Raw genomic sequence first — 22,700 nt, 5'->3', positions numbered from 1 at the left:
TGTTGCACTGTTATTTTTGATGAACGGTGAAATTTCTCAATTTCTTTTAGTGAACATGAAAAATTCTGCTGAAATGTACTGGCTGTGTTCCTTGATGGGGATGACTCTTCTTCTATGCGGGAACGCTTTGCACGGTCCTTGTGATCCAAATATTTTTCGAAATTAAATTCTTCATCAGTTGATGATGAGGGTGAAGATGTGGCAGGACGACCAAATTCTTCTTGTTCCTCCTGACTGTTCTGCAACCCTTTCATCCTTACTCCTATTTCAAACAGAGCTTCTTTTCCTTTACTTAGCTGTTGATCATCTAGAAGAATCCGATGCATTGGGTCTACATAAACAGCTGCCAAAAGAATGTTATTTTGAAATAGTAGCTCCTCTCTCCATTTCATTGATGTAGCAATGCCACTTGCAATTAACCCTCCTCTTTGGGACAGGCGAAACATCAGGTTCTTCCACTCCTTTAAGAAAATACCTGGAGTTAAGTCCTCTGCTTGAAATTTTTTAGTCACTGTAAATGGGTGCTCTAGCAATTTTTCCAGCTCAGTCACCTGATTCCACTGACTTTCATTTAGCGTCAGTTGAGGGTTAGCCATGTCTACAAGAAAGGTTTTCAGTTCAACCAAGCGCTGAATCATTAAGTAAGTACTGCCCCATCGTGTGGCTTGATCAATAATTGCCCCTTTTCCAGCACGTCTCTTCAAAATTGAGTCAACTTTAGGGGTTCTGGCAACAGTAGCCAATTTTCTCACCTTGCCAATCAGTGCAGCAGCATGTCCTTCTTGCAGACTGTCTCTTATAGCCAGCTGTAGCGTATGCACAACACAGCGCATGTGATGAATGAAAGAACATATTGACACAGTTTCAACAAGATCATCTAAACTATCATGTTGCTGTTCATCTGAAGCAACTTCAGTTTGCTCCTCAGTTACAATACTGTGTTCCTCTATTTCAAACATTTCTGTGTCTGTGGACCCAGAATGTTCTTCTAGCTGCTGGTCACCATCATTACTCTCATTCATTAGCTTAATAGTACTTATCATATTTGAAGCATTGTCAGTTACGACAGAAAGAACTTGCTCTTTTTTAAGTTCATAGTCTTGCAGAACCTTTTCCACCACGACCTGGAGAAACTCACTGGTGTGATGAGCTTTGGTGTCTTTTACTGCCAATGTCTTGGTAACTATTTCATTTTTGTCACAAACAAATCGGACATTGATGGCAAAATAGTTCACTCTGTGACGTGTGCAGGCATCCATTTTAAGAAACAGAAAGCGTCCCTTGAGAGTTTTTTTTAAGTTCTCCCTTTTGTTTAAAAGCTTCTTCGATTACTAATTTTCTAATACTCTCTCTCCAGAGAAACACCAAGCTTGCGGGCCATTTCCCCATTCAGACACATAAAAGCTGGTCGTGAAAATAATGAAATAGGCACACTATCCTTTACAACAAGCTCTATGATCTGTTTTTTAAATGTATCTACTGTCATTGTCACAGTAACTTTGTCACTGACAAAATATCTTGCAACTGATGGCTGCAAAGTTCTCTGCTCCTTTGTTTGGCTGGAAGAGCTGGGCACTGGTTCATTGGTTTGGATGCAGTCTTTCTCATCCACTGCTTTCAGTACTTCTGGATGAAAGCGCTGTAAATGTCTCTTTAGATTAGAAGCTCTGGTAGGAGCATTTTTATCTTTGCCTGAATATGCACTCATCTTGGCTTCACAGCATTTGTTTTCGTCTGGATCATTTGTCATACACTGACAGACATAATGTTTTCTATCTTGAGTGATGGTGAAATGTTCAAATACAGCTGATTTAATGTGATGCTTATTGACATTCTCAGGTTTTTAATTCTGCATTCACAATCCAAATGACAATTGTTTTTCCTAAAAACAATTGTACAAAATTATTGCCAGGTCGTACAACTGATATAGTGGTCAGTAATACTGTTATTATTCCTCATGTACTCACAGTTAACTGATGCAAAGTTTGTTGAAAGGATAATACTTCTTACAGTCTTCCTCTTCTGAGTAGCAGGCAGCTGTGAGATGCTTGGAAGACGCACACCTAGTATGATCTAGTCTAGAGGAGGAGCTTTACTACTAAGAATTTGCAACACATTTTCACTTTCAGTTTCATACATTGTAAGTAGGGGGGTTGGGGCAGCATGAGGTTAACCAAGTATAAGATTAGATAAGGGCAGTGGAGAACAGTGACACACAAGAAGTAAGAAATGTCTCTATCTCCAGCAGAACTGCTTATCATTGTTGTTCATAGTTTGATAGAACATATATATTTGAGTAACATTTATAAAATTCATATGAAAGTTCAATTATGAAATATTAATACATTTTTTTTAAAGCTGGAGTCAGAGTCGGTACATTTCTACCGACTCCGACTCCAACCAAAACTAACTCCGACTCCACAGCCCTGGGCAGGGTTCCTCTTCCAACCCACAACTCCTCTCTGTTCTCCTACTCCTTTGTTCCGCACTGTTCCTTCTCTCTCTCTTATGGAAGCTTAGGTTGCAGTTCTACATCTTTCTCCTTCTGTTTCTTTCCCGTGCCGGCTGGCTCAGGTCACTGAGGCAGCTGCAGCACTCCTTCCTCCATCCCTCTTCCAGGGTTCCCCACTCATGCTGAGTGGCTTCCTTCCTCTCTGACCCTCTGTCAGACTGACCTCTAATTCTAAACTTTCCCACTCTTTTATATCTAACTCCACCCACCTCCCAGCACATCTCGTGTTACGAAGCAAGGACCCACGAAAGGTGCTCTGCTATCCTCTAAGCATCGAGCCGCAATAGGGCCCATTGCTGAACTATCCTGTGTGTGGTTGTAGGTGTTGGAGTGAGGGAAGATGTTCCCAACTTACCTAGGCGGTGGGGCACTACACCTTAGGAGAGGGTACAGTACCTCCGTGGCGACTGAGCCTGAGGGGCGCCACAGATACTTCTGTGTTGTTCTTCTATGTGCGTGTGATGCCGCTGACATCCTTGTGTTTGGACACCTTTTTTTTTCTATTTATCTAAATCAAAATGTCCACTACTATACTCAGTTTTACAGGATAGATATGGGAATTTACTTTGTGTGTGGGGGGGCGTCATTTTGCTGTTCGCCATAGGCAGCAGAGAGGCTAGGTTCACCCTTGGGTCTTTACCTGCTCCAGTCCTGGTGTGGAGCCTCCACCCGCAGAGCCGCACTCCATATATGTGGATGCTCTGTGCGCACAGGACCTGTGATGAGGTCACAGGAGGGGAGGAGTCAGGGGTCACATGATCAGGGGCCTCAGTGTATGCAGGACTCTGCTGTGCTGGTTGTCATGGTGCTGGATGAGGAGAAGTTTATGTGTGGGGTCAGGAGGGGTTTACACAGTGTGGATGTAGCAGAGCTGTGTGTGTATGAGGTGAACGGAGCGGAGCCGCGTGTGTACGAGGTGTATGGAGCGGAGCCGCGTGTGTACGAAGTGAGCGGATCCGTGTTTATGATATGTACGGAGTGGAGCCGTGTGTGTACGAGGTGTACGGAGTGGAGCCGTGTGTGTACGAGGTGTACGGAGCGGAGCCGTGTGTGCACGAGGTGTACGGACCGGAACCATGCATGCACAAGGTGTACAGAGCGGAGCCGCACATCTACAAGACGTACAGAGCGGAACGTATACGAGGCGTATGGAGCAGAGTCGTGTGTGCGCGCAGAGCGGAGCCATGTGTATTTAAGGTTTACAGAGCGGAGCCGTGTGTGCACGGAGCGGAGCTTTGTTCCACCATGTTTTAGTTCGTTTAATAAGTAGATTTTTTATAAAACATTGATTGGATCCAATCAATCCATGCCACACGGTATGGTATCACACGGTATGGTATCAGGGGATGGCTCCCTCACGCATCATTGTTTTCAACTGTGTCGGCACTGGGGACCCACGACTTACGACCCCCATAGCATGCCATGTCCCAGATGGCTTTTGGACCCCGGCACTTGTCAACTTGCGCCAAGTGGTGATGTCAGCCCTGATATGTGTCATAACTGAGCACCACCAAATATTAAGCAGTGGGTGAAATGCTTTTGCCCCCCCCCCTAAATCAAAGGGATTTATAAAAAGAAAATAATCAGCACACCAATTAAATAAAAGAAAAGTGGAGGACTCTTTATTAGTCCATTTGGCAACATTTCAATTCCATAGCAGAGAAATGTTCTGTTATAGAACGGAAACGTTGCCACATGGGCTAATAAAGAGTCCTCCACTCTACCCAATTAACTGGAGAGCTTGTTCTTTTCATATACACACACACACTTACAGCAGATACTTATATTTACACCATGTATACAGGACAGCAGGAGTATGTACAATGTACACAACTCCACAATATATACTGTGGTAAGGAATATAGAGTGGAGCTCTGTATATACTACACTGCTCAAAAAAATAAAAGGAACACTTAAACAACAGAATATAACTCCAAGTAAATCAAACTTCTGTGAAATCACTGTCCACTTAGGAAGCAACACTGATTGACAGTCAATTTCACATGCTGTTGTGCAAATAGAATTGACAACAGATCGAAATGATTGGCAATTATGAAGACACACTCAATAAAGGAGTGGTTCTGCAGGTGGGGACCACAGACCACATCTCAGTACCAATGCATTCTGGCTGATGTTTTGGTCACTTTTGAATGTTGGTTGTGCTTTTACACTATGGTAGCATGAGACGGACTCTACAACCTACACAAGTGGCTCAGGTAGTGCAGATCATCCAGGATGGCACATCAATGCGAGCTGTGGCAAGAAGGTTTGCTGTGTCTGTCAGCGTATTGTCCAGAGGCGCTACCAGGAGATAGGCCATTACACTAGGAGACTTGGAGGGGGCCGTAGGAGGGCAACAACCCAGCAGCAGGACCGTTACCTCCGCCTTTGTGCAAGGAGAAACAGGAGGAGCACTGCCAGAGCCCTGCAAAATGACCTCCAACAGGCCACAGATGTGCATGTGTCTGCCCAAACGGTTAGAAACAGACTCCATGAGGATGGTCTGAGGGCCCAACGTCCACAGATGGGGGTTGTGCTCACAGCCCAACACTGTGCTGGACGCTTGGCATTTGTGATTTTGTTGTCAGCACATTCAATTTTGTACAGAACAAAGTATTCAATGAGAATATTTCATTCATTCAGATCTAGGATGTGTTATTTGAGTGTTCCCTTTATTTTTTTGAGCAATGTATATAGTGTAGAGATGTGCCAGTGTATATAGTGTGGATTCTATACTATCTACACAGAAATATACTATATTAACAGCTCTACACTATATACACACACAACTCTACATTATAATTAAGACAGTATTATACTATATTATGATGCACACATCACATAGGAGACACATATATATCATATAGGAGACACCGCAACTGCTGAATATATACACTGCTCAAAAAATAAAGGGAACACTCAAATAACACATCCTAGATCTGAATGAATGAAATATTCTCATTGAATACTTTGTTCTGTACAAAGTTGAATGTGCTGACAACAAAATCACACAAAAATTATCAATGGAAATCAAATTAATTAACCAATGGAGGCCTCGATTTTGGGTCACCCATAAAATTCAAGTGGAATGTAATGTCCTTAAAACAAGTCAAAATGAGGCTCAGTATTGTGTGTGGCCTCTACATGCCTGTATGACCTCCCTACAATTCCTGGGCATGCTCCGGATGAGGTTGCGGATGGTCTCCTGAGGGATCTCCTCCCAGACCAGGACTAAAGCATCCACCAACTCCTGGACAGTCTGTGGTGCAACGTGACATTGGTGGGTAGAGCGAGAAATGATGTCCCAGATGTGCTCAATAGGATTCAGGTCTGGGGAATGGGTGGGCCAGTCCATAGCTTCAATGTCTTCATCTTGTAGGAACTGCTGACACACTCCAGCCACATGAGGTCTGGCATTGTCCTGCATTAAGAGGAACCCAGGGCCAACCGCACCAGCATATGGTCTCACAAGGGGTCTGAGGATTTCATCTCGGTACCTAATGGCAGTCAGGCTACGTCTGGCGAGCACATGGAGGGCTGTGCGGCCCTCCAAAGAAATGCCACCCCACACCATTACTGACCCACTGCCAAATCGGTCATGTTGCAGGAAGCAGATCGCTCTCCACGGCGTCTCCAGACTCTGTCACATGTGCTCAGTGTGAACCTGCTTTCATCTGTGAAGAGCACAGGGCGCCAGTGGCGAATTTGCCAATCCTGGTGTTCTGTAGCAAATGCCAAGCATCCTGCATGGTGTTGGGCTGTGAGCACAACCCCCATCTGTGGACATTGGGCCTAATACTGTACCATCCTCATGGAGTCGGTTTCTACTGTAACTGCTTGTGCAGACACATGCACATTTGTGGCCTGCTGGAGGTCATTTTGCAGGGCTCTGGCAGTGCTCCACCTGTTCCTCCTTGCACGAAGGCGGAGGTAGCGGTCCTGCTGCTAATTTTTACTTTTCATGATTTTGCACTATACTGGTTTGCAATTTATTTCCTTGTATAAGGAACTGATTCTCATGCCATGTTTTTTTTTTTTACAGCGACAATATGACTCTGGCAGCGTCGGAATGTTAGATTTCTGTCTCTATCCACTTTTGATTTATTCCATATCTGTCCTACGGTCTCATTGTTTAAGTGAGATAAACTTTCTACAAATGTTCATCAGGCGTGTGCGGTGATTCACTACTACTTGGCTACGGGGATTCCCATCCCACTTTACCGACACCTCAGAGCTCTTCATACAAAATGCATGTCACTCTACTCTTTCTACATCCGGTCTGTGGAACGCAAATGCGCTCCAAACATTTAGTTCCTATATTGAGGACAGCAAATATTCCTATGTAGCCGAACAAGATAGTCACTGCCTGGGTATCTATCAAAAATATTCAAATAATCAAATTATCTAGGAAAAAAGGTAACCTTTAAGGAATATTCATCTCCAATGATACCAGATTATTTATCTTTCCTTTTTTAATACTGTTACACTTAGATGCAATGGCATTCTTGGAAAAAAATATGGTAAATGAGGGATGATTGTGTTAGGAACGGCGGAACGCACTAAATAAAAATAAATAATAAAGTGCGTTCGCCGCTCGGGGTTCACCGTGCAGTAGATGTTACACCGCTGCTAGGTAATGACAGAGGAGCAATATGGCGGTATAATGCGCATGGGTTCAACTTCACCCGAAATGCACACAACGGGCTCTGTTCACACACAGAGCCACCGCACCATAAACATACCAAAACGCTGAGCCTGTTAGTGTCACAGGCCTCAGGTAAATGCACACACGGTATCTGGTCACAGGAGCAGGACCTAAGACAGAGGAGCTGCATCCCTCTAGACCTACCGTGTGCGCGGCGTCGCTACTGCGAGCGCCAAGAAGGGCTGCAACTGCAGCGCGGTGTAGGACACTGCCGCACAACGACAAAGTTAAAAAGCAAGCGCAATGTCGGACGCTAGCGTAGAGGTGCAGTGTGCACTGTGGCCTAAGGCTTGCCACTGACTGGCGCTAACTGCTGAACTAATTCCCTATCCACATACGTAATATCAGAGGGAAGGGGTTTTATAATGAGTCAGTCACCAGAATCATACATCCATCACCATTCACACATAGCAAGTATAGTCTATAATAGCGCATGGCGGAACGGCCATGCGCGCTTTTTATAGCCGTGCGGGACCTTCCAGATCTCTGAGATGGACCAATGAGATCTGGAACAGGACCTGGGCACATGACTCCCGATCTCCAATGGGAGATCGTCTCATGAGCATGCCCAGTAGGAGCATCGAGGGACTTCTCTTCTCTTCTCTGGAGCGGTCTGCTGAAATGTAATCCACTGCAGTAGAAAGACAGCAGGAGACCGCAGAATGTGAGGCTCTGGATTCCTGCAGAGCAGACGCAGAAACCTGATGCCTAACAGATTAAGAACAGCACTAGTATTATTAATTAAAAATAATTTAATTAAATCATAAAACAAGGAACAGTAGGAAGGCCCACCATATGAGGCAGAATAGTTCAAATACCTCATTAGTAAGCAGCAATACAAGATAAAGAATCCCAAAAAATTGTTAGAACTATTCTCAACACATCAATATGGTCGTGGTAGATGAGGGATATTCCGACAAAGCATACCGAATTAAGTTGGTCATTCATGCCTCCAGGGACAGGGACAACAATTTTGAGGTAAAAGATCCATCTCATTTCCTTTTCCAGGATCAATCTATCCCAGTTACCTCCTCTGAGTGGTTTAGGGACTTTCTCTATATCCGTAAATTTAATACATTTGACGTTGCTACTGTGGAAGTTATTAATATGGCGTGATATCGGTGTATCCGTCTTGTGTTGGATGTCCCCCATGTGGTCACCTATCCTGTGTTTAAATTCCCTGATCGTCTTTCTCACATACTCTATGCCACGGTCACACGTAGCCTTGTATACCTCAACTCTGCTACTGCAGTTGATAAATTCTCTGATACATTGTTTACCTGTGACATCACTTAGACCCCGGACACATGGCAGCTGTCCCAGTGGGGCAAACGGGTAACAGATATAACAGATCTGATGGAGCTGACCAGCAGACACCAGGTATGCATGGTGAAGCTGGCACTGGTGAGGAAGGTCCAGTTCCAGGTAGATGATAGGAAGCTGGCTCCAGTAACCTTGACGTAGTCTTCGGGTTCGGATGGCGATTGGCGGAACGGGATGGCACTTGAATAGATGGATACTGATATCGTCTGAGATAGTAGAACACTGGTCACTGATACTCTGAGGAGACAAACAGTATGAACAAGTGCAAATGGATTGCTAATGTAGTGCAGACAGAACAAAGACAGAACCAGATGTAGCAAGAGTAGATACTCGTTGCTCCGGCACTCTCCCTATGGAGGCGAGGCTAGAAATAGTAATCAGAGCGCTGCCATTGGATAATTACCATTTTCAAAAAATGCGCACTGTCCCTTTAAGAGACCACAGGTAAGCATGCTCGCGTCCTAAGCATTCTCCCTGAAGGTCTGCTAGCAGCATGCCAGGAAGTAGGGGACAGAGAAGCAACAGCAGGACGCTGATAGCCAGACAGAGCACGAGGATCCAGACAGGGACCTCACTGGACAGGAGCAGCGTGGAGACCAGGAGCAGGTGAGGGGACAGAACTGGGGGCAGGGCCAGAACCAGGTGTGACAGTTTCCCCTTATTTACACCCCCTCTTTTTCAGGCCTGCGTGGAATCTTTTAAGAAGGAGAGGCACCTGGATGTTCTCTTTAGGCTCCCAAGACCTCTCCTCAGGATCAAAGCCCTTACAGTCCACCAAGTAATAGGTCTTACCACTTACTTTCTTAGTGGCCAAGATATGCTCTACCTCAAAAACATCATCCTCAGAGACAGGATCTGGAGTGGTACCCGGGTCCTTAAAGAAGGAGCTCAAAACTACTGGTTTGAGGAGGGAAACATGAGTTAGGCACACGTAAGGAAGTAGGCAATTTCAGTTTGTAAGAGATCAGGTTGATTTGTCTCAAGACTTCAAAGGGCCCAATGAACCGGGGACCCAATTTGTAGGACGGCAACTTCAGACGGATGTACTTGGAGGAGAGCCATACCTTGTCTCCGGGGCGAAAGGTAGGAGCATTAAGATGTCTCTTGTCCACATGCCTTTTCGTACGATGAGAGGCTCTCTCCAAGGCAGTTCTGGTGTCTTTCCAAACTTTCGAGAAATCTTTGGAAAAAGTATCGGCTGCCGGAACGCCAGACGGTCCAGAGATGGGAAGAGGAATTCCAGGTTGCAGTCCAAACACAATCTGAAAGGGAGACTTTCCAGAAGATTCACTTACTTGGTTGTTGTAGGAGAATTCCGCCCAGGGCAGTAACTCTACCCAGTCGTCGTAATGCATGTTGACGAAGTGACGCAGGAATCCAGTCACGATTTGATTAGTCCTCTCCACTTGCCCATTGGATTGGGGATGGTATGCCGAAGAATAAACCAGTTCTATTTTTACCAGTTTACAAACCGCTCTCCAGAATTTTGAGTTGAACTGGACGCCTCTGTCGGACACGACGTAGAGAGGAAAACCATGGAGATGGAAGATGTGCTGAATGAAGACATCCGCAAGTTCTGGGGCAGACGGGAGACCGGTAGCGGAATGAAGTGAGCCATCTTAGAGAAGCGGTCCACCACTACCCAAACCACTGAACAGCTGGAAGAGATAGGAAGATCCGTTATGAAGTCCATTAAGATGTGCTGCCAGGGAGCGGATGGAATCAGAAGAGGCTGAAGCCTATCGGCGGGTAGGCGTTTAACAGTCTTGTTACAGGCACACGAAGGACAGGCTGCGACATACTCCTGGATTATCCTTACTCATAATAGGCCACCAGTAGTAACAGGTGATGAGTTGCAAAGTCTTCCTCTGACCGGCGTGACCAGCCAACTTGGAAGAGTGACCCTCCCGAAAGACACGATTACGTTATGAGGCGGTCACAAGAGTTTTCCCTGGGGGAAGTCGGGTAAGATCAGCAGAGGCTACAGAGACTAAGCTTTTTTAATTAAAGTAATTTTTATTAAGATTTTCAGTACAAAAAGGAAAGCCAAACAAAAACCTACAATAGAGGTACATAAACCTCTAACCCCGATCTCCCCTTCCCCCCAGTTTACAATCCCCAAACAATGTTTATATAATAAAATGATACATCTGATTACATATAGTGCTGCTCCCAAAATTGTTACAATAGTACAATGGAAGATTACAAAAGCAGTTTAATGTAAGTCTTATTTAAAGAGTCAAATATCTGTAGTCTCCTTGTTGTATGCCAAGCCAAATTGCAATATAATAATCCCTATCGGAGTCAAATCTTGTTCCACCCCTATGCCATCGTATTAAGATAAACCTAAACGGAACTTAGTCAGTTCTCTTGATGCAAGACCAGAATGATCAATCCAGCATGCCCATATTTTTTCAAATTTGTGAACAGAGTTTCTCTTGCGAAATATACCTTTTTCTAAATTGATTAGCCAGTTAATTTTGGTTACGTATTCTACAATTGTGGGGGTTTGGTGGGAAATCCAATACTGGGCTATCAATTTTCTAGCCATAAAAAGTATTCTAGATATGGCTATCTTCCCAGCCTCTTCTATTGGTAAGTCTTCTATGTATCCTAGGAAACATACAAAAGGGGTTCTGCTCAGTTCGACCGAATATACTCTATTAATTATCCCTATTACTCCTCTCCAGAACACTTCAAGATTTGGACAAGACCATAACATGTGCCGTAGGGTGGCTGTGTTTATTCGACACCTTGGACAAAGAGGATCGAGCCTAACTCCAATATCGAATAAAAACTTGGGAGTGCGAAAGACTTGATGAATTACATATAAATGTGACAGACGATGGACTTCTCCCAGCGAGAGATCGGGAACTCTTTCTAATATTTCTGACCATAAATTGTCCTCAATAGGACCAATATCTCGCTCCCACCTCTCCTTCGCCCGTACAGGATGATTCAGAAGCACCAACTGCAGTATGTCCTAATATAAATAAGAAATCATCCCAGCTGTTCCTGTGGATTTTTCAATACGCTGTATAATCTTATTCTGTTGAATGGATCTTCCTGCAATGAGGCTTTCTGCTTGGTACGCATGTCTAAGTTGTAAATACTTGTAAAATTCTTAATTCTGAATCTCAAATTCCATTCGTAAATAAGTAAAATCTCTAATTCTATCTCCCTCCAATATATGTTCAAATCTACGTATCCCTCTACAGGCCCAACTTTCAAAACCCTCCAAGTGGCTAAGATTAGAAAGGGAAGCGGTATTCCATAGAGAAGTATATTGAGACACCCCATGGATATCCTGCATTTTTTTAACTTTCTCCCATAATTTATGTATTAATAACAGAGTAGGGAATCCATGTTTTTGTGCTAAAACCCCCCGACTCTAATACTTCGTACGGATTTCGTTGTTGCTGGGCACCCCCTCCCACTGATCATCCCAACCGCATATGTGTTGTAGCTGTGCTGCCGTGTAGTAAACCCATGGATTAGGGACAGCCAAACACCCATTGCACTTTTCTCTTTGTAAAATTTCCAATCTAATCCGAGGAGGTCCTTTACCCCATATTAGCTCTCTAAATAGTGAGTTTATCATATGGAAAAATCTCTGCGGAATCCATTGTGGTGAATTGTGTATCATATATAGTAATTGAGGCATCCAAATAATTTTGATTAAATTAGTTCGTCCCACCATCGATAAAGACAAACGTAGCCAGATATCTTTCTTAAGCTTATACCTAGAAAGAATGGGGAGGAGATTGAGGCTCTCAATCACTGACCCGTGGGGTAATCTGTACCCCTAAATCATAAATCGTAGAGTTGGAAGGGACCTCCTGGGCCACCTGGTCCAACCCCCTGCTCAAAGCAGGATTTGCTAAATCATCCCAGTCAGATGTTTGTCCAGCCTCTGTTTGAAGATTTCCATTGAAGAACTCACCACTTTTCGTGGCAGCCTGTTCCACTCATTGATCACTCTAACTGTCAAAAAGTTTTTTCTAATATCTAATCTGTGTCTCCTCCCATTCAGTTTCATCCCATTGCTTCTAGTCTTTCCTTGTGTAAATGAGAATAAAGATGATCCTTCTACAATGTGACAGCCCTTTAGATATTTGTAGACAGCTATTAAGTCTCCTCTCAGTCTTCTCTTTTGCAAACTAAACATTCCCAAATCCTGAAACCTTTCCTCATAAGACAGGGTTTGCAGACCGGTCACCATTCTGGTCGCTCTTTTCTGAACTTGCTCCAGTTTGTTGATGTCTTTTTTAAAATGTGGTGCCCAAAACTGGACACAATATTCCAGATGAGGTCTGACCAAAGAGGAGTAGAGGGCAATAATGACGTGATCTAGACTGTATGCTTCTGTTAATACATCCTAGAATTGCATTTGCCTTTTTTGCTGCTGCATCACACTGTTGACTCATATTCAGTCTGTGATCTATTGGTATACCCAAGTCTTTTTCACATGTGCTGTGGCGTTGCCCTATTCCTCCCATTCTGTATATGCTCTTTTCATTTTTATTGCCCAGATGTAGTACTTTGCATTTTTCCCCATTAAAAACCATTCTGCTAGTTGCTGCCCACTGCTACAGTTTATTTATATCTTTTTGAATCCTCTCTCTCTTCTCTAGTATTAGCTATCCCTCCTAGCTTTGTGTCATCAGCAAATTTAATCAGTTTACCCTCAATTCCTTCATCTAAATCGTTGATAAAGATGTTGAACAATACAGGGCCCAGGACAGAGCCCTGTGGTACCCCACTTGAGTCATTCTTCCAACTGGATGTGCAGCCATTTACGACCACTCTTTGGGTCCGATCACTAAGCCAGTTATGAATCGACCTAACAGTTGCCTTGTCCATTCCATACTTAGTCATTTTTCAATAAGGATTGTATGGGATACTTTGTCAAATGCTTTGCTGAAGTCAAGATATACTATATCTACAGCATTTCCTTGATCCACCCAATCAGTTATTCCGTCATAGAAGGAAATTAAGTTAGTCTGACATGACTTATTAGTTACAAACCCATGCTGACTCTGTTTAATCACTTCATTCTTATCAAGGTACTGACAATACATGTTGCTGAATAATTTGTTCAAAGATCTTTCCTGGTATAGAAGTCAGACTCACCGGCCTATAGTTGCCTCGGTCCACCTTCTTCCTCTTTTTGAAGGTAGGAACAACATTTGCTCTTCTCCAGTCTTCTGGGACTTCTCCTGTTCTCCAAGAATTTTCAAAGATTATGGAGAGGGGTTCAAAAATGTCTTCTGCTATCTCCTTCAGCACTCTGGGGTGTAATTCATCTGGACCTGGAGACTTAAATTCATTTAGGTTAGCTAAGTGTTTCCTCACTATCTTTCTGTTTATAGATATCCTGGATTCTTCTATTCAGTTAAAAGGACAGTGAAGAACAGCTGATGTTACATTTCCTTTCTGAGAGAAAACAGATGCAAAATAGGAATTTAAAAGTTTGGCCTTCTCAACATCCTGTCTTACCATTTCATCATTTTCATCCTGTAAAAATCCTATAGCATCTTTGACTTTTCTTTTACATTTGACATATCCCCAAAATCCTTTTTATTGCTTTTGACATCTCTTGCAAGCCTCAATTCATTGTCAGCTTTAGCTAATCTGATTTGTGCCCTGCAGGTTCTGCAGACAGCATTATATTATTTTTTAGATATGCATCCCTCTTTCCATTTTATAAATATTTAAATTGTGAGACCACCCGCAGGCCTGAAAAATCATAATTGGATGTATTAGCCGCATTATCCACTGGTAGGAGTGCTGATTTGCCCCAATTGATCCTCAACCCTGAATATTGCCCAAATTCCTGAATGGCCTCTGGCAGCACATTAGATGCATTAGCCAGGAAAAGCAATGTGTCATCGGCATATAAGATAATCTTTTCCTCTAGTCCCCCTCGTTGAAACTCCGTTATTTTTGGATTGGATCTAATCATTTCTGCCATGGGTTCAATGGCCATGGCGAATAACAGTGGTGATAAGGGGCATCACTGTCGGGTACCTCTGCTCAAGTGAAATGGTGTAGTGAGACGGCCATTAACTTTAATTCTTGCTTTAGGAGTGCAATATAGGAGCTTTACCCAAGAAATAAGTGGTTCCCCCAGCCCAAAGAAACTCCCACTCAATAGAATCAAAGGCCATAGCGGCATCAAGGGAGCAAACTACTCTATCTCCTGAGTTGTCAGCCGGTAATCGCATATTAAGATATAACCGTCAAATATTTACCGCTGTTGATCTAGAAGGCATAAATCCAGTTTGATCTGTATGGATTAGGGAAAGTATTACTCTGTTCAGTCTGCTGGCTAATACCTTGGCTATAATTTTAATATCTGTAGGCAATAAAGAGATAGGTCTGTAAGAATCAGGCAATAAAGGATCTTTGTCTGGTTTAAGGATAACTACAATTGAGTAAAGAGCCAGTCCCGGCCGCCCCCTGAAAGATCTTAAGGAGCTGGGGAAGTAAGATATTTCCAAACATTTTATAAATTTCGGCAGGTATGCCATCTGAACTTGGTGGTTTATGTTGAGCATAGAGGCAACCGCATCTTGTAATTCTTCCAACTGTAATGGACTATTTAAATAAATCCTGTCCGTGTCTGAAAATGTGGGCAGTGAAATACCATTTATGTATGACATTATTTGTTCTTTATTATACTGTAACTTAAAGCTGTAAATCTCTTTATAAAATTCTGAGAAAATTGTTAAGATTTTGTCTAGACAATTAACTAGTGCTCCATTTTGATCCCCGAGTGCTCCAGTAAATGTATTCCCCCTCTGTGCCCTAGAAATTACTGCTAAGAGGTGACCTGCCTTCTCCCCGTCTTCAAAAAATCTGTGCTGTGAAAATAATCTCTTGTTATTAGCTCTTCCTTTAATGTGAGAGTCATATGCCTTTTGTGCCTCCTTCTACTCCAGAAAATCTTTTGATTCCCCTGTAGATATATATTTATGCTCTGTCACCTGGACTCGTTCCCTATGAAATACTCCAAACTGATTAGATTTAGTCTTGGATCTGCTGACCCCTTGAATTAAAGTCCCCTCAAACAGGCTTTCATAGCATCCCATATCATATTAAGCAATACTTCACCCTACTATTTTCTTGAAAATAATGTTTGAGGGCGAGTGAGATTGGCTCCACATTTACAATCTGTAACCAGAATGGGTTGAACGACCATAAATTACGATCCGGACTTAAACCCAGTAGGAGGTTAAGACTAGTTAGTATGGGAGAGTGGTCAGATAGTACTCTGGGTAAGTATACAATTTTGTCCATTATGTGCAATATTTCTTCTGAACCCAGGGCCAGGTCTATTCTAGATAAAGTGTTATGCGTTTTGGAATAGCAGAACTGCTTAGACTCAGGATATTTAATTCTCCACAGATCTATCAATGAGAGTTCTGCCACCATCTCCCCAAATTTAGAAATAGGATGATGTTTTAAGCTTGAATCCGCATTGTGCTTATTCAGGTATGGGCGAATGATATTATTGAAATCCCCCATGCACATCACCGGGACCCCTGGTGTTTTACCAATAATACCAGCTATTATATTCATGACAGTATTGTTGAAAGGGGGGGAATACTATTATCAATAACAATTCCTTATTGAAAACTTTTTTTTTTTTTTTTTAAACCAGTTATTTTTATTTAGGTTTCAAAAGATTTTAAACAATAAACAGTGGATATCAATATACATGTAACAATTCACATATCTTGTAGTAATACAATCAAAGCCATCCCCCCTCCCCCAATACTCCTTATGCCGGGTATACTTGAGAGTCTTAGCAATCATATCACCGCCATCCAGGCGGACCATATTTTTTCAAAAGTGCTTTCACCATGCCTTCGCCTGTAAATGCTTTCCTCTAAATGCATTACCGTACGTGTCTGAGCAATAAATTCCCTCCTACCTTATTGAAAACTTTACAATGAATACATACATATCTACCCTCTTGGTCTATTGTAGACGCTATCAATTCAAAAGGAATAGACCTTTGGACCAAAATATTGTCTCCTTTAGAATACCCCGTATATGTTGAATGATACCCTTAGCTCATCCATGCACGATTCATGAATGGTATTTTATCTTCTTCTAGATAAGTCTCCTGTAGGCACACAATTGCAGGAAAATGGGGACTAATATATTCTATAACTGCCGCCCTTTTAGTAGCATCCCCCAGACCACGAACGTTCCATGAAAGAATGTTGGTTTTGCCAGTCATTACAGTGAGACAGATAAATGGTATAAGCACTAATAACTGTCAGGTGGATCCCACCTGTTCTTGTCATCTGAGAGCAGCACTAAGATCTGTAGCACATGAAAATTATAAAAAAAAACAAAAAACAGTTAGAATAACAACCACTATACCCCTTAAAACAACTATAGGCCGGTGAGTCTGACTTCTATACCAGGAAAGATCTTTGAGCAAATTATTAAACAACATGTATGTCAATACCTGGATAAGAATGAAGTGATTAAACAGAGTCAGCATGGGTTTGTAACTAATAAGTCATGTCAGACTAACTTAATTTCCTTCTATGACGGTATCACTGATTGGGTGGATCAAGGAAATGCTGTAGAGATAGTATATCTTGACTTCAGCAAAGCATTTGACAAAGTCTCTCATACAATCCTTATTGAAAAAATGACTAAGTATGGAATGGACAAGGCAACTGTTAGGTGGATTCATAACTGGCTTAGTGATCGGACCCAAAGAGTGGTCGTAAATGGCTGCACATCCAGTTGGAAGAATGTCTCAAGTGGGGTACCACAGGGCTCTGTCCTGGGCCCTGTATTGTTCAACATCTTTATCAACGATTTAGATGAAGGAATTGAGGGTAAACTGATTAAATTTGCTGATGACACAAAGCTAGGAGGGATAGCTAATACTATAGAAGAGAGAGAGAGGATTCAAAAAGATTTAAATAAACTGGAGAAGTGGGCAGCAACTAACAGAATGGTTTTTAACAGGGAGAAATGCAAAGTACTACATCTGGGCAATAAAAATGGAAAAAGCATATATAGAATGGGAGGAATAGGGCTAAGTGACAGCACATGTGAAAAAGACTTGGGTATACTAATAGATCACAGACTGAATATGAGTCAACAGTGTGATGCAGCAGCAAAAAAGGCAAATGCAATTCTAGCATGTATTAACAGAAGCATACAGTCTAGATCACGTGAAGTCATTATTTCCCTCTACTCCTCTTTGGTCAGACCTCATCTGGAATATTGTGTCCAGTTTTGGGCACCACATTTTAAAAAAGACATCAACAAACTGGAGCAAGTTCAGAAAAGAGCGACCAGAATGGTGACCGGTCTGCAAACCCTGTCTTATGAGGAAAGGTTGCAGGATTTGGGAATGTTTAGTTTGCAAAAGAGAAGACTGAGAGGAGACTTAATAGCTGTCTACAAATATCTAAAGGGCTGTCACATTGTAGAAGGATCAACTTTATTCTCATTTGCACAAGGAAAGACTAGAAGCAATGGGATGAAACTGAATGGGAGGAGACACAGATTAGATATTAGAAAAAACTTTTTGACAGTTAGAGTGATCAATGAGTGGAACAGGCTGCCACGAGAAGTGGTGAGTTCTCCTTCAATGGAAGTCTTCAAACAGAGGCTGGACAGACATCTGACTGGGATGATTTAGCGAATCCTGCTTTGAGCAGGGGGTTGGACCAGATGGCCCAGGAGGTCCCTTCCAACTCTACGATTCTATGATTCCCACCCCTACCCACATTACAAACTGCAACCGCAACATGACAAAAAAGTCAAAGTGAGAGCACCAGTCCATCCTGAAGCCGCAGAACGGAGCCGAGCCTAAAGCTCTGAAAACAGGAAATGAAGCAGTATGAATTTAAAGTGATCCACCGGGACCGAACAATGAATAGCAAAGTAGACAGTCCACTGGGCCATAGTGGTTATGTTTAGAAAGAACACCGTGAGCACAACTCAAGATGGTGCTAAGGTTAGGTTCCCAAACCATTAAAGCAACAAATATGAACCTAGCACTCAACTTAAAGGTATTTGTAAGGCGGTTTACTGTAGTACACGAAAAAAGACGTTTCGGTCAATGTGACCTTCTTCAGTTACGTGTGGTATATAGATTGTGTAGAGCTTATAGGCATCTATCAGAAAGGACGATGGTGCTTTAGGCATTGAGGAGAATGATCTCTCTAAGGTAATGAGCTTGTCAGTATATAAGAGAGGGGCAAACGTGCCTCCTCAATGCCTAAAGCACCATCGTCCTTTCTGATAGATGCCTATAAGCTCTACACAATCTATATACCACACGTAACTGAAGGTCACATTGACCGAAACGTCTTTTTTCGTGTACTACAATAAACCGCCTTACAAATACCTTTAAGTTGAGTGCTAGGTTTATATTTGTTGCTATAGTGGTTATGTTATGATGCTAATGGCCAAGCTGATGATCCAAGATGACGTATGCCATATCAAATATATTTCAGTGTCGCTGTTCTTGTCTAAGCCATTGTTGATTCATGTCCAGCCAATGTAGAGCATCTTTAGGATTTAAAAAAAAAAAAGTTTCATCCAAGCTGCCACTCCGAGCTTAGCCGGATACAACATAGAGTATGAAACTTGCATGCTCCTCAGGCACCTTTTTAAATTGGGCTCTCCTTTTTGATATTTCAACTGAGTAATCAGGAAAAAATTATATTCTGTGGCCATCTACCATTATAGATTCTTTATTTATGGCAGGATGGCATCTCGGTCTTTGTAGTGGAGTAATTTCAGTAAAACTGGCAGTGGGGGAGCTCCTGGCGGGAGGGGTCTGGTAGGAACCCTATGGGCTCGCTCCACAGCATAGAGTGGGGACACGACTTCAGCACCAAAAATTTAGTATATCCATTTCTCAAAGAATTCAGTCAGATTAGTTCCTTCTGATTTCTCTGGCACTCCAATGACTCTTACATTATTTCTTCTTAGCCTGTTTTCCAGGTCATCTGTCTTGTTAAACAGAGCTGACAGTTGCTGCTCGCGTCTACAGGAAACTTGCGACATCTGTGGCACTTTATCTTCAAGGTCACTAATCCTCCCTTCTGAGGCTGCCATGCGATCATTAACTTTCTGGAGGCCCTGCCTCATGCCAGAGATTTCCTCTTTAATTTGGCCCATTTGAGTACTGAGGGATGACATGACTGTTCCATAATGATTTACAGCAGATAGGATGTCCTTCAGAGTAGGCTCTGTACTCTGTGGGATTGTGGCTGGGGTTACAAGATTATCCTGTGTACAAGAATACGGTGGATGGGAGCTAGCACTACTCCCCCCATTCTTCCTTATGGCATCTTGGGAGTTAATCTGTGTGGAATCAGATACCTCCTGCAGCTGTTTATATGGGGCTTGGAAGCTCCTCTCTGATCCCCGGGCGTACTCTGCCAGCTTCTCCGCTGCATGTATGGCCACCGCCCTCTCTGTCTGGGTACCTGGAGTGGACGCCGCAACGCCATCTTGGAAGTCTCCTGGTTTTCCCGCTGCTGCCACTTTTGGCTTTTTATTTGCTCTCCCCACCATGAGACCGCGTTCCGTGAGTACCGATGCAAGCAGGATAAACTCCGGAGGTAATGTGGCTGGAAATTAACTCCGTTACGGCCCAGTGGAGCTCAGGATAAATTACAGGTCCCGGAGCGCTCTCTCTCTGCTTCTGCTCACATCCTCGGCCAGGCCACACCCCCACAGAGACTAACCTTGAAGGTTCAATGATGTGCTGAAGTTCTTCCTGATCACGAGGCAAAAAGGCTCTGGAGAGTGCATCTGCCTTGATGTTTTTGTCAGCTGGACGAAAATGAAGGACAAAATTAAATCGAGCAAAAAACAGGGCCCAGTGGGCTTGACAGGGTTCAGCCTCTGTGCGGTTTGAAGGTAGGCAAGCAATTTGTAATCGGCGAATATGACTACCTGATGAAGAGCTCCTTCAAGAAGATGCCTCCATTCTTGCAGGGCTAATTTGATAACCAACAATTCCTGATCTCCAACGGAATAGTTCCTTTCTGAGGGGGATAAAACCTTGGAAAAAAAACCCACAAGAGATCATTCGACCAGTAGATGATTTCTGGGTAAGAACTGCTCCAGCAACTATGGAAGAAGCATCGACCTCAAGAAAAAATTGCTCATTAGAATTTGGACAATGGAGAATGGGTGCGGCAGCAAAGGCTTTTTTGAAAGAAACAAAGGCCTCCTCTGCCTCGGAGGCCAATCCTTGGGATTTGTACCTTTCTGGGTTAAAGCTGAGATGGGTACCACTCGGGTGGAAAAGTGTGGAATGAATTGCCTGTAATAGTTGGCGAACCCCAGCAACTGCTGTATGGCTTTCAGCCCAGATGGACAAGGCCACTTGAGGACCGCTGACAACTTCTCTGGATCCATTCTTAATCCTGTGGAGGATACAATGTAACTGAGGAAAGGCAAAGAGTATTGTTCAAAGAGGCATTTCTCAAACTTGGCATAGTCTGTTCTCTCTGAGTCTCTGCTAGACCACACGCACTTGTTTCCAGTGCAAAGCCAAGTCGGCCGAGATTAGAATGTCGTCCAGGTTGACAACAACACAAGTATAGAGCAGATCCCTGAAAATGTCATTGACAAATTCCATCACGGGTGTTGAAGGCTGTTTTCCATTCGTCTCCTTCTCGGATTCGGATCAAGTTGTAGGCCCCACTGAGATCCAATTTGGAGAAGATGTTGGCCCCTCGTAGACGATCAAACAGCTCTGAAATAAGAGGTAATGGATACCTGTTTTTTACCGTGATCTGGTTTAGGCCCCGGTAGTCGATACAGGGCCGCAGGGATCCGTCTTTCTTCTTCACAAAGAAGAATCCTGCTCCTGCCAGTGAAGATGACTTTTGGATAAATCCTCTGGCCAGGTTCTCCTGGATGTAGTCCAGCTTGGGAAAGGGGATAAACTCTCCCACAGGGAGATGTTCCGGGAAGATCAATCGGGCAGTCATACGACCTGTGTGGGGGAAGTCTTTTTGCCTCCTTTTTCCCAAAGACATCCGAGAAGGACAAGTAAGAAGAAGGTAAACCTGGCAACGTAACAGGTTGGACAGGAGACAAAACTGGTTGAATCTGGGTTAAGCATTGGTCCACGCAGTAATTCCCCCAGCACAGAACTTTTCCTGTTCTCCAATTAAGGATCAGTTCATGCATCTGGAACCATGGTAAACCTAAAAGCAAGGGGTGAGACAAACCAGGGTACACATAAAAACGGATTCTTTCAGAGTGAATTAGACCATCCCAGGAGTTCCAAAGGCTCGGACGGGCTCGGTCAGTGGCTTGCCATCTACGGCGGTCACCCGCAACGGGTCAGGAAGATGCTGGACTGGTAAGCGGTAGTGATCCACAAGCCTCTGCTGGATAAAGTTCCCAGCGGCTCCGGAATCCAGCAGACAAAGTCCAGAAAATTTTATTGCTCCGAATGACACGGAGACCGAGATCTGCAATGAGGGATAGGAATGTTCTCTACCTAGAGAGGCCTCTCCTACTGAACCTAGGCACTGGAGTTTTCCAACCTCTTTGGACAGGTACGAATCGGGTGCTCGGGGCTACCACAGTAGAGGAAGCTTCCCTCTTTGCGACATGTCTCCTGGCGGTGGCTGGCCAAACTTAATTGATCAACCTCCATGGCCTCAGGGGAGGGAGGCAAGGTAGCCATCTTAGGAGAACTAGGTAGGGCCTTTTGTCTCGTTTGATCTCCTTGGATCGTTCCTGAAAACGCATGTCAATCTGGGTTGACAACGATATCAGATCATCCAAGGTTGTAGGCCTGTCCCGTCCCACCAGCTCATCCTTGATTCTTCCCGATAGGCCCTCCCAGAAGGTAGCCACCAAGGCCTCGCTGTTCCAGGATAACTCGGACGCGAGAGTATGGAACCGAACAGCATACTGAGCCACTGTGAGAGTTCCTTGACGTAAGCGGAGCAAAACTGAAGCTGTCTACGTGGCACAACCGGGTTCATCGAAGGTCCTGCGAAAAGCTTCTAGGAAAAATTGAAGATCATTAACCAGAGGGTCCCCTCTCTCCCATAGAGGGTTCAGCCAGGCGAGAGTCTCTCCAGCAAGATGTGACATTATGAAGCCCACCCTGGCTCGGTCAGAAGCAAACAT

The sequence above is a fragment of the Dendrobates tinctorius genome, unplaced genomic scaffold (assembly GCF_039654945.1).
Source record: "Dendrobates tinctorius isolate UK_male_01 unplaced genomic scaffold, ASM3965494v1 ptg000294l, whole genome shotgun sequence".
NCBI classification, from domain to species: domain Eukaryota; kingdom Metazoa; phylum Chordata; class Amphibia; order Anura; family Dendrobatidae; genus Dendrobates; species Dendrobates tinctorius.
The sequence above is the reverse complement of the archived record's forward strand: the minus strand, read 5'-3'. Positions refer to the sequence as shown.